We start from the raw sequence: 16435 nt of genomic DNA on the forward strand, positions 1-16435 counted from the left end.
ATGTATATCAGGCCACCTATTTGCTTGCCCTCTAAAGGCCCAGTATTTCTTCTATGGACAGATCCTTTTTACAGGGAATGTGTGAAAAAAATTCTAAAATTTCCACAAGCCATTTAGCGAGTATTTGAATCGAGTAGTATTTTCAAAGGGAAATATTAAAAAAAAAGCCATAAACCAAAAACAAAACAGTACAAGAAACACTGCTTTTGCAAGCCGAAGCATATATCCCTTCGACCCCAGCGGTGTAATATTGGATTTGAAAGCAAAGAGCAAATACACTCTTTAAGTTTTTTTTTTAATCAATCTTTTTTTTTTTAAAAGAAATTAATGACCCATTTATAGTTCCATGGCAACGACAGCTATTTTGGATATTTAAACGCCAGAATCTTGGAGAGACACTTACACATCAATACTATGTTTATGTAGTTTTGAAATACAATTGGAAAAAAAAATCCATTTAAGATAAAATTCCTTTTTGTTTCCATGGATACAGTTAAAAAATTGTCCAAACGATTACATTGTTCCATTTTTTTTAAACCAGTTTGACCAGATAAAAAAGAAAAAGATTTTAATGGTTCAAAGAATTGGTTGGACAGTTACTGAGAAAAATGAGATTTGAAATTTTCATTCTTCGTATGTTTCAAACGAACTGGTCGCCATTTTGAATGTGTCGCCCTCTCCACCCTCATACATAAGTACAATCATGGTATTTTATTGGGGGGGGGGGATTGGCTCTGGGGGAAATCGCACTCTATAACTATAGGGCAGAGTAAGATTTCCCTCGGAAAATTGAATCTGATGTGGGATTTCCGTAGGGGAAATCCTACTCTAGAGTCATTTTTCCGTGAGGGAAAGCCTAATCTAGAGCCTATTTTTCCGCAGGGAAATCCTACTCTAGAGCCAGTTTTCCGGGGGGGGGGGGGATTTTAGAGGGGAAAGCCTACTCTACAAGACCGATAGTAGACCTATTTTTGTATGCAAATACTGAAGAAATCTCTTGCCTTCAACTTGACATTTAGATATATCGACGTTTTATCAATTAACAATAACATTTTCATTCCTACGTTGATTCGATATATCCATTTGCATTCGAAATAAAAGACACCAAAGAGTCTGATACATCTGTTTTATATTTTAAATATTTTTTCTAGAAAAGGCAGTCTGACAACAAATCTTCATTATAAGCTTTATGATAAACGCGATGACTTCAATTTTTCTATCGTTAACTTCCCTTACTTATATATCAATATACCAATATCACCTGCATATGTAGTTTATGTCTCCCAGTTGATTCGATACGCAAGAGCATGCTCTTCGTACGTACAATTTCTAAAACGAGGCAAGCTATTGACAAACAAGTTGATGATACAAGGATATAAAAAGTTTCCTTTAAATTCAACATTTTGCAAATTCTATAGTCGATGCAATTACCTTGTTAGCAAATACAACATATCGTTAAATAGAATGGTGATCCTACGTTTTTCATAAGAATTGTTATGCCATTATTTTCACCTTGAATTTTTTCCGTTTGCCCGATCATGACGATCACACCCGTAATTAGCATTGAACCGCTACCAAAATTGTGTAGTTTACGGCTCCAGGGTCAGGAGTCCTGGAGAAAGGGTGGGGCCGTATTGATGATATAGTGAAAATATATCAATTATTTGGAAAAGCTTCTTCTTTACCCATTTTTAATAAGCGGACAAACTAAGTGCATGGTTTGATGAGCATGGATGCTTCTTATAAAATTGTGAGATTCATGGTCCCCTGACGTGTTAGGGCGGGGGCTCTATTGATTACAAATGTATATAGTGAAAATGCATGATTTCTTTGAAAAGATTCTTCTATATCTCTGGGTATTAAGCAAATAGAGTGCATGGTTATGATTAGCAAGGGTGACTCTTCCGATTTTTTTTTTGACACTTTGAATTTCAGGCCTCGGGGTCAGAGGTTGAGGTGTTAGCATTGGGCTCTATTGATTATATAGTGAAAATGCATAATTTCTTAGGGTATTCTACCCCTGTGTATTTAGCAAACATACTAAGTGCATGATTACGATGAATTAGGGTGGTCTTCAAAATTGTGAAATCCATGGTTTTGAAAATCCCTCTTCTCTGACAATGGGTATTTGCAAACATACATGTACTTTGCGCATGGTTAGAAAAGCAAGTGTTTCTTTTCAAAAAATATGAATTTCATGATCCCTATATTAGGGCTTCTTTTTACACTTCCTGTTATAGGGAGGGCTGTATTGGTTATATATACTGAAAATTCATTTTTTCTGTGACAAACTTCTTCTCTGCTTCTGGGTGTTTAGCAAGCGTATTAAGCGCATGGTAAGGACAAGCAAGTGTGCCTTTTCAATAAAAATGTGAATTTCATGGCCCCTGGGTCAGGGTTTGAGGTGTTATGACGGGCTCTAATGATCGTATAGTGATCATACATTATTTTTTGATAATCTCCTCTGCTGCCAAGTATTTAGAAAAAATATACTAAGTGCATGTATTTATGAGCAAGGTTGTCTCTCCAATAAACAGTTTCCATAACATCAGAAACCCAGGGGCCACGAAATTCACATAACTAAGTACTTATTTATTATGAGCAAGGATCCAATAACGTGGAATTAATGGCTCATTTGTTCAGGGGTTATGTTGTAAGGGCGGGACTCTTTTAATTACATAGCGAAAATGCATTAATTCTTTGAAAATCTTATCTGCTGCCGGACATCTAGGAGGCAAACAGAGTACGAAGTTGTAATGTGAAAGGGTGTTTTTACCAGAATTGTGAAATTCTTGACCACTGGGTTAAGTGTTCCAATGCTGGGCAGGGCTATATTGATCTTGTAGGGAAAATTGTTCTTCGAGAAAAGTTACTCTCCTTCAGTATTCACCTATAATAATTGATCACTGTAAATAATGCAATTATTAGGTCAATTAAAAAAAGAATCAAACAAGATATTTTAATGTTTAATACAAAAAGTACTTTCAGAATTTTTTAATGGTCAGATAGCCATAAATAATAATTAAATCAAAATGAGACAAAAATACCTTATCTTTGTACATTAAATATTCTTCAAAGACCAACAGCAGCCAATGTGAGAGAAAATGATGCGTTTACAATATGTGATCGTGCATAATTGTTATGTTTAATCTACATAGTGTTAGTGACAAATGGGAGTGTATTAGCACTGGCAAGTGCAGGCTAGTAAACTATCTACTTAACGATTTGTTACTGAGGATAAACTATATTTTATTCAACCCTAATAATCACATTTCTCTTGCTTTTTATGCAAAATAGCCTCATCTGTTTTATTTTGTTTTATTTTATAAGTCTATTGATCGTTTACAGTGTTGCATTATACTCAGGTTAAGGCCATGTGTCTCTTGTTAATTATTGAATAAGCCATGAACCTAGTTATTTGGAAAAAGAAACCATATAGTCAAAATTAGAGTGTTCCAAGGAACGCTTGTGTCGCCTGCTTTGAGCTTCATTAAGGGTGTAAATAAATCTAATAATGGTCAGCTTTTTATTTACTACTAGCATGATGGTAATTGCATTTGCCTGCAAGGAAAAATTGGCATCCATTGATAGTATGACTGCGAAAGAATCTAACAATCAAAGAAAATATGGTTCCTTGACCCTCAAATGAATATTTAAATTTAAATTATTAGAAATAACTTTTTATCATATTATTAATACGTGTTTCCTACAATCCTCCAAAAGAGATTTCACTCTGTCTTTACTGATTGTCAGTCTACACGATCCCTTGTGGAATATCGATTCCAATGTATTGTCATGGTATTTAAATATAAGTTTGTGTGTCAACTGAATATCATACAGTTTCAAAGTACTTTTTCATGAGCTAAACGCGTTTCCAATAATCCTCCAAAAGAGATTTCACTCTGTCTTTACTGATTGTCAGTCTACACGATCCATTGTGGAATATCGATCCCGATGTATTGTCATGGTATTTAAATATAAGTTTGTGTGGTAACTGAATATCATAAAGTTTCAAATTACAGTATCATGAGGTCATAAATATGTATAAATGCTAATTATCAATATCTTTCCTCTCAAAATTCAGAAATCATAACTTAGATTAAACTACCCAGGGTATTTTTGCAAAGTACGTCAGAGGTCAAGATCAAGTGAATTATAATGCTGGTATTTTTCATATTGTCTTATGACACACGGTGCACATGCTAAATAGCAAAGACTTACCCCTTAAATGTAAAAAATATGCTGTAAATCGGCACTATGAAACTATTTTTAAAAGTAGGTCAAAGGTCAAGGTCAAGGGTTACTAGGTTGGTAACCTTGGTAATTTACAAAGCCATCATGCCAAGCAATATATGTGCAAAATATCAAAGCCATACCTCTTACAGTTTTCGAGATATAGGGTGTGACAGACGGACAGCTAGACAGACAGACAGACGCCGGGTAAAGTCCCTTAGTGTCGCTCTGCTCTGCAGGCAACATAAAAAGTATATATATGTATTGAAATGATGAGCAATGAGTCATTTATAACATTAGATAAATGATTACCAGTCCTCTTTTGGAATATAGTTAAATATTGTTTAACTTGACAAGAAAGGCGTTTGACAAAACCTGTCTTTCAGGAAAGACCCTTTATTTTAACAATGCATTGCGTGATATCTTTCTTATGTGTAGAAATAGTGCATGTACAATGAGAAAAGGATTAGTGACAATGTCTGAAAAAATAAAGTTCATGGCATTTGTTTACTATTAGAAATTGATTTTCGGACTTTTCTTCAACAAAAAGGAATTGAATATAAGAATTAGCCTGGAACTCAAGCAACAGTGGATAAACTGTTTTGAATTTCAAATAATCGTCTGTTTTCTTATAAACGACAATAAACTAACCGAGATTTGAAAGATATTTTTATATAAGTCTCCGAAGCATACCAGGTATTACGAAAGCCGGATAGGCTCATTTTTGACAAGATAAAAAAAAATTAACTCGTTATAACGAGATAGTTATCTCGTTATAACGAGTTAGTATCTCGTTATAACGAGTTAGTATCTTGTTATAACGAATTAGTTATCTCGTTATAACGAGTTAGCTATCTCGTTATAACGAGTTAGTATCTCGTTATAACGAGATAGTTTTCTCTTTATTTTGAGATTTAATAGCAATATAGGAATAAAAATAGCTTTATAGTTTTAATGCCATTGAATTTTTAGCTAGTAATTATCAGTCAAATTTAACTTGAACAATTGATTAATGGTTGAAATTTAATTTGCTCTAGAGTTTACTTATGATTAAATCTTGAACTATCTTGCTGTCAATAATCATATTTTGATAAGTATAGCAACTCTAAGGCGAACACATTTACGCATTAATTCGTGAACGCCTCCTCAAATTGTTGCATTAGGACGCGATATTTTTCTTTAAAAAATATTGCCAAATATACTTGCTTTAAACTTTGGCAATTTATTTATGACAACCATTTCTGATGAATGACACTATTTCGACATGTTTTCGACGACTTATACACTTTCATGTATCAATTTCTATACCGCTAAAATTAAATATCAGAGACAATATAAGTGCAACATATCGCACGCGTTTATGCAACATATAATATATACGATTACAGTGTGATACATATGTTATTTTTGAGATTCAGAAATGTTTTGATGAAGGTGTGTGGTGAGACATCAGCATGTTAGATTATAGGCGTAGTAATAGGGGGCTAATGTCCCCACCACCTTTTCTGAAAAGGGGGCGGTCAACAGTATCTTTGTGCCCCTTTCTCCAGATTTTTTTTTACCTGAGTAAATATCTCTCGAAAATAATGGCGAATACTCCTAGTTTGAATATCAAATTTTTTTGTTTTTTTTTGTTTTGTTTTGTTTGTTTGTTTGTTTTTTTTTTTTTGCTTGTCAAATATTTTACTTGGTTTACCCCCCCCCCCTTCCTCGCCTTGAACTTTGTGACTAAGCTTATGCAGATTGTCCACGATGATTAGGAATGATAAAGCTAAAATGATATATCATCCTGCTAAGTAATAAGACGTTAGATTTGATCTGCTGATATTAATTGATATTTTATCTAATATTCTGTCATGACTCACTGTTTATATTTTTTTCCGGGGGGGGGGGGGGGGGGAGGGGGGTCCAAACTGTGGAGATTCACGTAGACCTATTTGAGATTCACGTCTATTTGGTGGATCTTATGTTTACCACATAGTGACAAAACATCAAACCAGAGTTTACAAAACAAAAAAAGTTTACAGAGTTTACAAAGCCAGTTCAGTTTGTTTACTTAGGATTGATAAACGAATAGGGCTAATACTACATGTATATTATTACATGTAATACAACATTGAAGCAATATCATTAATTATTTTCCTCATCACAATATTTGTTGCGTATACTTTGCAAGCATATAATTTTAAATTCAAAAAGAGATTGATTTTTTTTTGGGGGGGGGGGTTAATAAATGGAGGATATTCAATGTTTTGTATCTGATATGGAATTCATTTCACGAGTGGGACAGGATTTTTTTTATATTTTCATGAGTGCGAAGCACGAGTGAAAATATCAAAAATCCTGTCTCACTATACAATACATATTTTTAGGCATAATTTATGCTTGAAATACACCTTAATTAATGCATATCATATTGTAAACTTTAGATATTAAACTTTCATTCTATACCCAAAAAGGATCACAAAAACGTCAACTGTTTTTACTATTGTCAAAGTGAGGCATGTGAATTTCCTACATGCACTACATTTCAGCCTGCTGACCTTCACCTTTTTATTGTGGCTTCCGTAGAATAAAGAGCCCCAAAAGTTTTTTTATTCTACCACATTGATAATAACGCAAAAATACATATTGTACATGAGATTTCATGCCAAATTGGTAAATTAAAATGTTTCTTTCTTTTAATAAACAAAAGAAATATATAAATTTTTAAGTGATAAGTACAGTATTCTTCTTGAAATTCATCATATTTATTATTGAGGGGAAGGAGGGATTGGTGATAAAAACAACGTGAATTTAGTTTTTTTTTTGTCAGACATTGAATTTTGATCTTGCCCCTTTGAATTGAACTGGAATTCCTTGTTAACAGACAAGAAATTATCAAAATATGGACGTTAAAGCCTAACAAATGGTATCATATCGACATTATTAATTCGGAATATATGAAATAATGGGATTATTTCTATGCATTTTTATTGCGACAAATATTACGCAAAAATTATCATAATTTTAACAAAGTCAAGAAAGCTTGATCAGAGCAGTTAATCAGCCAGAGTATATATATATATTTTTTCTGATCTCCTTGTACATGTTGACAAAATTTTGACGTTATATACATTCCATTTAAAGATGACACTAACTCTATTTTGCAATTTTAAGGTATAACACAACAACATGAGGCGGTCATAACTTTCCGTATATTTGTCTTCGGTCTTTTCAATAAACAACACTAATCAAAGGCATAATACATAAAACTAGTATGCTGTTGTTCCATTGAATCTTTATCACGCACACTTCAAACAAATTTGATCTACTCGCTTCTGTATATTTCCTATAAATAATGGTCTATTCTTTACTTAGATATATCAACTCTTTAGATCATTTTTTATCTCGTTATAACGAGATAATTATCTCGTTATAACGAGATAAGTAACTCGTTAAAACGAGATAACTAACTCGTTATAAAAAGATAACTAACTCGTTATAACGAGATAATTATCTCGTTATAACGAGATAACTAACTCGTTATAACGAGATAACTAACTCGTTATAACGAGATAGCTAACTCGTTATAACGAGATAACTAACTCGTTATAACGACATACTAACTCGTTATATCGAGATAACTAACTCGTTATAACGGGAGAATTATCTCGTTATAACGAGATACTAACTCGTTATAACGAGATAACTAACTCGTTATAACGAGATACTAACTCGTTATAACGAGATACTAACTCGTTATAACGAGATACCAACTCGTTATTACGAGATAATTATCTCGTTATAACGAGTTAAATATTTTTTTGGTCTTGTCAAAAATGAGCCTATCCGGCTTTCGTAAGGTATAACCTTTACTTTTAGAAGATTTTATAATCTCTATAAAGACACTTGAAATTATCCAAAAGAAACACGTTGGATGAATCTTGACTTCACGGCGATTAAATATATGTAAGTTTTGCCTAAGAACTATGCCTTTAGACATATTTTAAGTTTAAAATTAAGGTATTGTCTTATCTAATCTTTTTTAGAATTGCATCTTAAGCACATTTTAAACTTCTGTAGCAAGGTTTCAGATAGAAGAAAATTACCATAAGTATAAATGAAGTTTTAAAATGCGAGTTCTACACTATAAAAATTATTATATAGACTTTTTTTGATAAAGACTTGTTACATGTTAAATACTACACACTGTGTAACTGCCAATAACCCACTTCACTTATTCTTACGTGTAATTAAATACAACATGGCGCTTGCATCGTTCAACGGCTTTAGTCAAAGAGAAAACACACACTAAATGGTTCAATGATCAGTAAGCGACACATGCAATTAATCAAGCTTAAGTTCACTGATTGTCTTAAATTTGATTTAGTTTGTATTACATCAAACTGTATATAGTATTTCCAAGGTAAAATAAGCTAAAATATTTCAACCATTCATTTGTCCTTACCTTTGTGACTTGACACAACCCTTAAAATAGAAATAAACTTCCTTGTTTTTAGCAAGACGATGTTTGTGGTGCATATAAAGAATGACTTACACAACAGTTGGTAAGGTTAAGCACATAGCTTCATTTTGTCTTTTTGAAGTTTGAAATAAACTTTAGAAAGGTAACAAAAAATTAATATAGCTTGATTTTTAGCTCAACTGGTCAGAGACCAGAAAAGCTTATGCGATAGCAAGGTGTCCGTCGTCCGTCAGTCTGTCTGTCCGTCTGTAAACAATTTTTCAAAACGCTACTCCTCCTACAGTTTTAGTCTGATTTCAATATAACTTGGCACACAAGTAGACTACACTAAGATACATAATTCTGTGAATCGGTTTTTGATTTCGATGAGCGGTGTTGCCATGGTTACTAAAAATAGAGATTTCTGGGAAGTACTTTCAAAACGCTACTCCTATTACAGTTTATGTCTGATTTCAATATAACTTGGCACACAAGTAGACTAGACTTTGATACATAATTCTATATATCGATTTTTGATTTCGATGAACGAACGGTGTTGCCATGATTACTAAAAATAGAAATTTCAGTGAAACTCTTTTAAAACTCTTTCCTCCTACAGTTTTGGTCTGATTTCAGTATAACTTGGTACACAAGTAGACAATACTAAGATACATAATTCTCTATATCGGTTTTATGATTTCGGTGAACGGTGTTGCCATGGTTACTAAAAATAGAAATTTCCTTGAAATATTTTTAAAACAGGTTTGATCCGATTTCATAATAACTTGGCACACAAGTAGACTAGACTATGATACATAATTCTGAGTAACGAATTTTTATTTCGATGAATGGTGTTGCCATGGTTACTAAAAATAGAAATTTCTGTGAAACTCTTTAGAACCCTACTCCTCCTACAGTTTTGGTCTGATTTCAGTATAAACTGGCACACAAGTAGACTATATACTAAGATACATAATTCTGTGTATCGGTTTTTGATTTCGATGAACGGTGTTGCCATTGTTACTATAAATAGAAATGTCCTTGAAATACTTTCAAAATGCTACTCCTCCTACAGTTTTGATCTGATTTCAGTATAACTTGGCACACAAGTAGACTACACTATGATACAAAATTGTTTCTATTGTTTTTTGATTTTGCTGAATGATGTTGTCATGGTTACTAAAATTGAAATTTCTGTAAAATTCTTTTCAAAGGCTACTCCTCCTACAGATTTAGTCTGATCGCAATAAATCTTAATAATACAAAAATCTCAATAAAACAAAAAGAAACTACACCAAGGATCATTATTCTATGTATTTCTGTTGCAAAGTTTCAAGTCCAAGTGCTACTTTTAAGTACAAACCAGTAGAGCTACATTCTCATTAGAGACTTCTGGTTTATGTCATAAATAACAAGGAAAAAGACTCAGTAGCCAGTACCTTATATCCAAAGTTGAACTCTACGTTATCCAATATTCCTTTGCTCAAATCTTCTATTACGTACAATGTACTGCTAAATATCTTTTCATTTAAAAAGCAAAGAGGAAGTCTCAGGTGTTGGAAAGAAATGAATTTTTCTAACAATACTAGTTATTTTAATTCAGGAAACATTTATTTGGCAATCAGAAGTTACCTACTCTTACAAAAAAGGATACAGTGCCCCAAACCAATGTAGCTAGCCTGACCAAAAATGGTGGCCGTTGCTATAATGCTCTTAAAAGGTAAACCTTGTACAAGGGGATGGATAACATCCAGGATCCCATATTTAGACCTTCTTTGGAAAGTGTGTGGGGGGGGGGGGAAGGTGTCTGTGAGGGACTGTCAAAAGGAACTGAGTTTACAAGACCGGCAACCTATTGAGCTAGCCCGGCCAAAAAATGGAAAAAAACCCGCTTATAATACTGTTATAAAAGTATATAGTTCTAGGGGCTGGATAATATCCAGGATCCCATATTTAGACCTTCATCTTTTGACAGGAAAGGGGACTGTGAGAGACTTTTGACTGTCAAAAGGAATTTTGTTTACAAGACCGGCAATCTATTAAGCTAGCTCGGCCAAGGTAAAAACGCCTATAATACTGTTATAAGAGTACATAGATCGAGAGGTTGGGTAACAAGGGAAGGGTCTTGTACAAGGTTTACCTTTTAAGAGTATTATATCCACGGCCACCATTTTGGTCAGACTAACTATATTGGTTTGGGGTCCTGAGTCTTTTTTTTGTAAGTGTGGCCTTTGATTCGCTTCTCCAAGATGTATTAAATTGAGTCAATCTTGTTTCTTGAAAAGTATCTATTACGACACTTAAGGTAATTTGAACCGTGAACCCACCACTTAATACCCCATACGAAAATGTCTAGTCAACTAATCGTCGACTAGCAGTCAACTAGTCATCAATTGAATACTCGAAAACAATTGACTACTAGGAGTTGAATGCTTTTCTGATAAGTTGTCAACTGCTTTGCCTAAAGTGGTCCGTCAATTGACTGTTTTTTACTGAATTGACCATTAGTTGAATATTAATGCTAATACTTTTAAAATCTCATTCGAGAAAAGAGTTGACCATTGTTGAACACTTCGACTTTGTAAAATCTTGTTGAGCTGTCTATAGTTGATTTGAAATTGAAGAACAAGATGTTACTGGTCAAATGAATATTTTAGAAAACCTCTAAACCATGACGTATTAACAATGACTGGATGCTACACTACCTGCAGGCCCATAGGAAGCAATTTCAGTTGGGGGGGGCACAACCATACATTTTCAGTAGTTGAGGGGGCACTATCAACTACCAAAAATTCCCTGACGAGCAAGAAAAAAAAAGGGTCATCAAGGTATGTCACTCGTGAAATAAGTTATATCAAGGATTTTTTGAGAAGTATATTTTAGATAAGTGCTCATATAGCAAGACTCCAAATCGCAAAGAAAATTGGGGGTCAGTGTGCATCTTATTGAGCAACGGTGCAATGAACTTGGCCTTTTTGCACTTAAATTGTAACCCTTAAGTTAATCACTTTAACATTCATTATATTTAAGCAGATGTAATCATGGCAATAAATATAATCTTATTTTACGTAAAATTGTGTGAATAATATTTATCATTGGACAAGTCATGCAAATAAATGCGCATAAATTATTGTGTGACCTTTTTGCACTAAAAAGGATTATATTTGGGATATTAAAAATCTAAATATGCAATAAATATTTTCTTGTTTAAAGCTTTTTATGACTTTAGTGCCGATCAGTTGGAAGTATCCTGTTGTTTAAAATAATAAAGAAAAAAATGGGGCCAGTGATGTAAATTTGGAGATATTGGTCCAAATATGAGATTTTTAGGCCCCACCCCCACCCCCAAGTGTAAATTTTAGCTTAACTTCTTCAATATTTCTTCATTTCTTTGCAAAGTCTGTTGAGTGAATGTGTAAAATTTGATTTAAAAATATTAATTGAAACCTACATGTAATATTCCTAGCACATGACCACGGAAAAAATGCTGCGAGTAAAAATATGTAGGGCTAAAGTTCCAAGATATTAAATTTAACAAATGTGTAGATTTCAAGAATTTTCTTCTAAATATCCTTCCATTACAAAAAATAGTCCCCCATAAATCTTGTTTCTTTATGATTTTGTGATCAGTTTTGAAATTGAATGTTCTATAATTTGCATTGTTTAATTCAAATATGTTGTAAAAATTGAATTGTAATAGTTTTGAAGTGAGAGGTTCTGAATAATCTTTTCTTAAAAGTTGAAGAGTGACATTCCTTAATATGACTAATCATGGCTTTGATGTACTTGAAAAGAAGATTAAAAAAAAAAAGATTTTTCCTTCGTATTCCTCAGTAAAACTTTAACCCCTCTTGTGGCCCCGCCCTACCCCCAGGGGGTCATGATTTATACAAACTTGAATCTACACTACCTGAGGATGCTTCTAAATTAATATAACTAATTATGGCTTTGCTGTTCTTAAGAAAAAGATTTTTTAAAAATATTTTCTATATATTCCTATGTAAAAATTTGACCCCCTGTTGTTGCCCTGCTCCGCCCATGGGGGTCAAGATTTGTACACAACTGAATGTATGCTACATGAGAATGCTCTTTTATAAATATGACTAATCTTGGCTTTGCTCTTCTTGCGAAAAAGATTTTTAAAAAATTTCCTATATATTATTATGTAAAACTTTGACCCCTTGGTGTGGCTCCGCCATACCCCCGGGACTCATCATGGCTTTGCTGTTCTTGAGAAGAAGATTTATTTTTTTTTTTTTTTAGATATTCCCTATATATTTCTAAGTAAAATTTTGATTCCCTGTTGTGGCCCCGGGTCATGATATGAACAAACTTGAATCTACTGTATGTAATGGAGTTTTCACATAAGTTTTAACTTTTCTGGTCTAGTGGTTGAAATTGGCCTAGTGGTATTGGAGAAGAAGTCGAAAATGTGAAAAGTTTACAGACACCAAACGACTGCCGACACACGACAGACGACAGACAGACGCCGGACACTCTTCGATCGGAAAAGCTACCTTGAGCCTCAGGTGAGCTAAAATGGATATACTCCCTTCTGAATCCAATTACTTTTCTATGAATGATAAGCAAAGTTTTCATTTTACTTCCTCATTTATTCAAATTAAGAACAAACAGATAAAAACAAAATGAATCACAACTGTGCACATTGTCTTCCAATCTAATATAATGCATAACATTTTTTAAAATCACAGGAGTTTGCATACCTATCAATTTTACCTATATCAATTTTACCTATCAATTAAGAAATAAAAAAAAAACGTAATACTAATAATAATTATAATAGGTATTGCATATTTTTAAAAATAATTTCCTAATAATTTCGGTAAAATTAATAGGTATGCCAACTCCTGTGTTTAAATTAGCACCAATACAGTAACACCGCTCAAGATATCCACTATACAATGAAATTACTTAAAGGGTAAAAATACAAACATATGAGCAAAAAATTTATCGGAATGCTTCAATACTGACCACTATTATGCCTTTTTCAATATACAGAACAAGGAGAGACAGTGTTTGTTTTGGCAATATGCCTGTTAAACATTTCAAGGTGATAAGACATGCAATCAATAAACATGGCTTCAACAAACTATGAAGAGATGATTAAATGAATATGATAATATGTATGCATATACTAAAATATTATTCGTACTTGAAAATAATGCTTGGCATGAAATTTAATTTAAAACTCAATATTGACTGTAAATGGGGTTGGGATGCGGGGTACTTTAGTCATTCCCTGCAAACTTTATGAAAAAATCCTTTTCAAAAGAAAGGCTTTTTTCCCAAAATCGTTTTGAATTTCAAATTCTTGTCTATCAGCTGAATTCTTTAGAGCAAATTTACTCTCGGTGTATTTTCAACCATGTGAAGACTTAGCAGAATTTACACACGTGTGAAGATATGTCCATTACATAAAACAATGGATTGCTTCTTTGAAAAGTGCCTCTTGTACTAAATTGGAAAGAGCAGTGATCCTCTGCTATGTCGATAAATTCCATTTTATATGATTGAATAATTCCTATTTCTGATTGACTGAGATCCAACATTGCAGAAAAAATACGACGTTATGTTCACCTGCACGTGATCTTCAAAATGAACATAACACTTTTTTTCTACATTGGACTGAAATAGATCGGGAAATTCCAAATTGATACAAATAGTTTTGGAAATTTTTTTCACATGTACCCAAAGAACTCAGGTGATTACAACATCCAGAAACATAAATCTGGGGTGGTGGGAGGGGTGCAGGGGTCCTTTTTTCTGAAGGTAATTTTCTTTTCTTTTTTTTATGCCCCCGTATCGAAGATTCGGGAGTATATAGTTTTTGCCCTGTCCGTCTAGCTGTCTGTTGGTCTGTTTATCTGTTTGTCCGCAAAAACTTTAACATTGCTCATAACTTTTGGTTGGTTAGGGCTATGGTTTTCATATTTTACTTGTGTATTCCTTGTGACAAGACCTTTCTTTGGGTACCATCATATTTGAACTTTTGACATTGACCTTGAAGTTTGACCCAATTTTGAAAAAAAATTACCCAATTTTAACCTTGGCCATAACTTTTGAACAGTTGGTGCTAGGGCTTTCATACTTCGTATGTGTAATCCTTGTGACAAGACCTTCCTCTGAAGACCAACAACTTTGACTCTTGACCTTACCTAGGAGTTTGACCTACTTTTGAAAAACTTTAACCTTGGCCATAACTTTTGAACGCTTGGTGCTAGGGCTTTCATACTTCACATATGTAATTCTTGTGACAAGACCTTCCTTCGGATACCAACATTTATAGCCCTTTTGCCTCGACCTTGGAGTTTGACCTACTTTTGGAAAACATTAACCTTGGCTATATCTTTTGAACGGTTTCTGTTAGGGTTTTCATATTTCACATGTGTATTTCTTGTGAGAAGGCCTTTCCTTGGTCACCATTAATTTTGACCATTTGACCTTGACCTTGATGTTTGACTTTATTTTGAAAAACTTTAACATTTTCCATATCTTTTCAATGGTTGCTGCTAGGGCTTTCATATTTCACAGGTATATTCCTCGGAACAAGACCTTACTTTGGGTACCAACATATTTGATTTGCATTTGAGAAAGTTTAACCTTCGCTATAAGATGCCATACGGGGGCATCAGTGTTTCACAAACACATCTTTTTTTTTCATTTAATTGAGTATATAAATGTTCATACAAAGGTTGGTCCACCGTTAATGGACGATATCCCCCCTCGAATAAAATTTGGAGTTTGGAGAATTCTCCTTTTTTGGGGTGGCTAGTCAAAGATTTTTTTCCAGGTAAGTTGTCAATTTATTTATCCTTATACCCCCTCCCCCTTCAAAATCGATTCTATTAACGTGCCTGACATTTATTTTCCTACACTGCACCTAAAATAGATTTTAAAATTCCATTTTAATACAACTTTTTATGTTTATTTCAATCCCGCTTCTTTCATTGCGTTTGGCTAGGATTTCAGGAAATGTAAACTTCTTAGATGGCATGGATTGCTGAAAAATTTTGTATCATTTAATCATTGAATCAAATAAAAAAAACAAGAGGCCCAAGGGCCACATCGCTCACCTGAGCACTGTGGCTAAGAAAAAAGGAAAAATCAGTTTGTATTGAAAAGCTTAAATGCAGAAGTGGTCCCAACCTACCCCTAAAAAGGGAGGGGGGGGTCCATGATTTGAACAAACTTGAATCTACACTATCTGAGGATGCTTCCGTATAAATATGACAAACCGTGGCTTTGCTGTTCTTGAGATTTTTGAAGATTTTCCTTTATATTCCTATGTAAAACTTTGATCGTTCATTGTGGCCCCACCCTACTCCCAGGGGGTCATGATTTGAACAAACTTGAATCTACACCACCTGAGGATGCTTCCACATAAATATGACCAATCATAGCTTTGCTGTTCTTGAGAAGAAGATTTTTGAAGATTTTTCCTATATATTCCTATGTAAAACTTTGATCGTCCATTGTGGCCCCACCCTACCCCCGGGGGTCATAATTTGAACAAACTTGAATCTACACCACCTGAGGATGCTTCCACATAAATATGACCAATCATAGCTTTGCTGTTCTTGAGGAGAAGATTTTTGAAGATTTTTCCTATATATTCCTATGTAAAACTTTGATCGTCCATTGTGGCCCCACCCTACCCCCGGGGGTCATAATTTGAACAAACTTGAATCTACACCACCTGAGGATGCTTCCAAATAAATATGACCAATCATTGCG

At 33.7% G+C, this 16435-nt stretch overlaps 1 protein-coding gene across 2 annotated transcripts in view; it reads right to left on the bottom strand.

Annotated features, from left to right (window-relative positions):
* The window catches only part of LOC133190387 (cadherin-99C-like), a 241959-nt gene that overhangs the window by 120660 nt on the left and 104864 nt on the right, over positions 1 to 16435 (bottom strand). The gene's annotated exons all lie outside the window — the stretch shown is intronic.

Source organism: Saccostrea echinata, unplaced genomic scaffold (genome assembly GCF_033153115.1).
Source record: "Saccostrea echinata isolate AGI-Se365-2 ecotype Australia unplaced genomic scaffold, CSIRO_AGI_Sech_v1 ptg000022l, whole genome shotgun sequence".
NCBI classification, from domain to species: domain Eukaryota; kingdom Metazoa; phylum Mollusca; class Bivalvia; order Ostreida; family Ostreidae; genus Saccostrea; species Saccostrea echinata.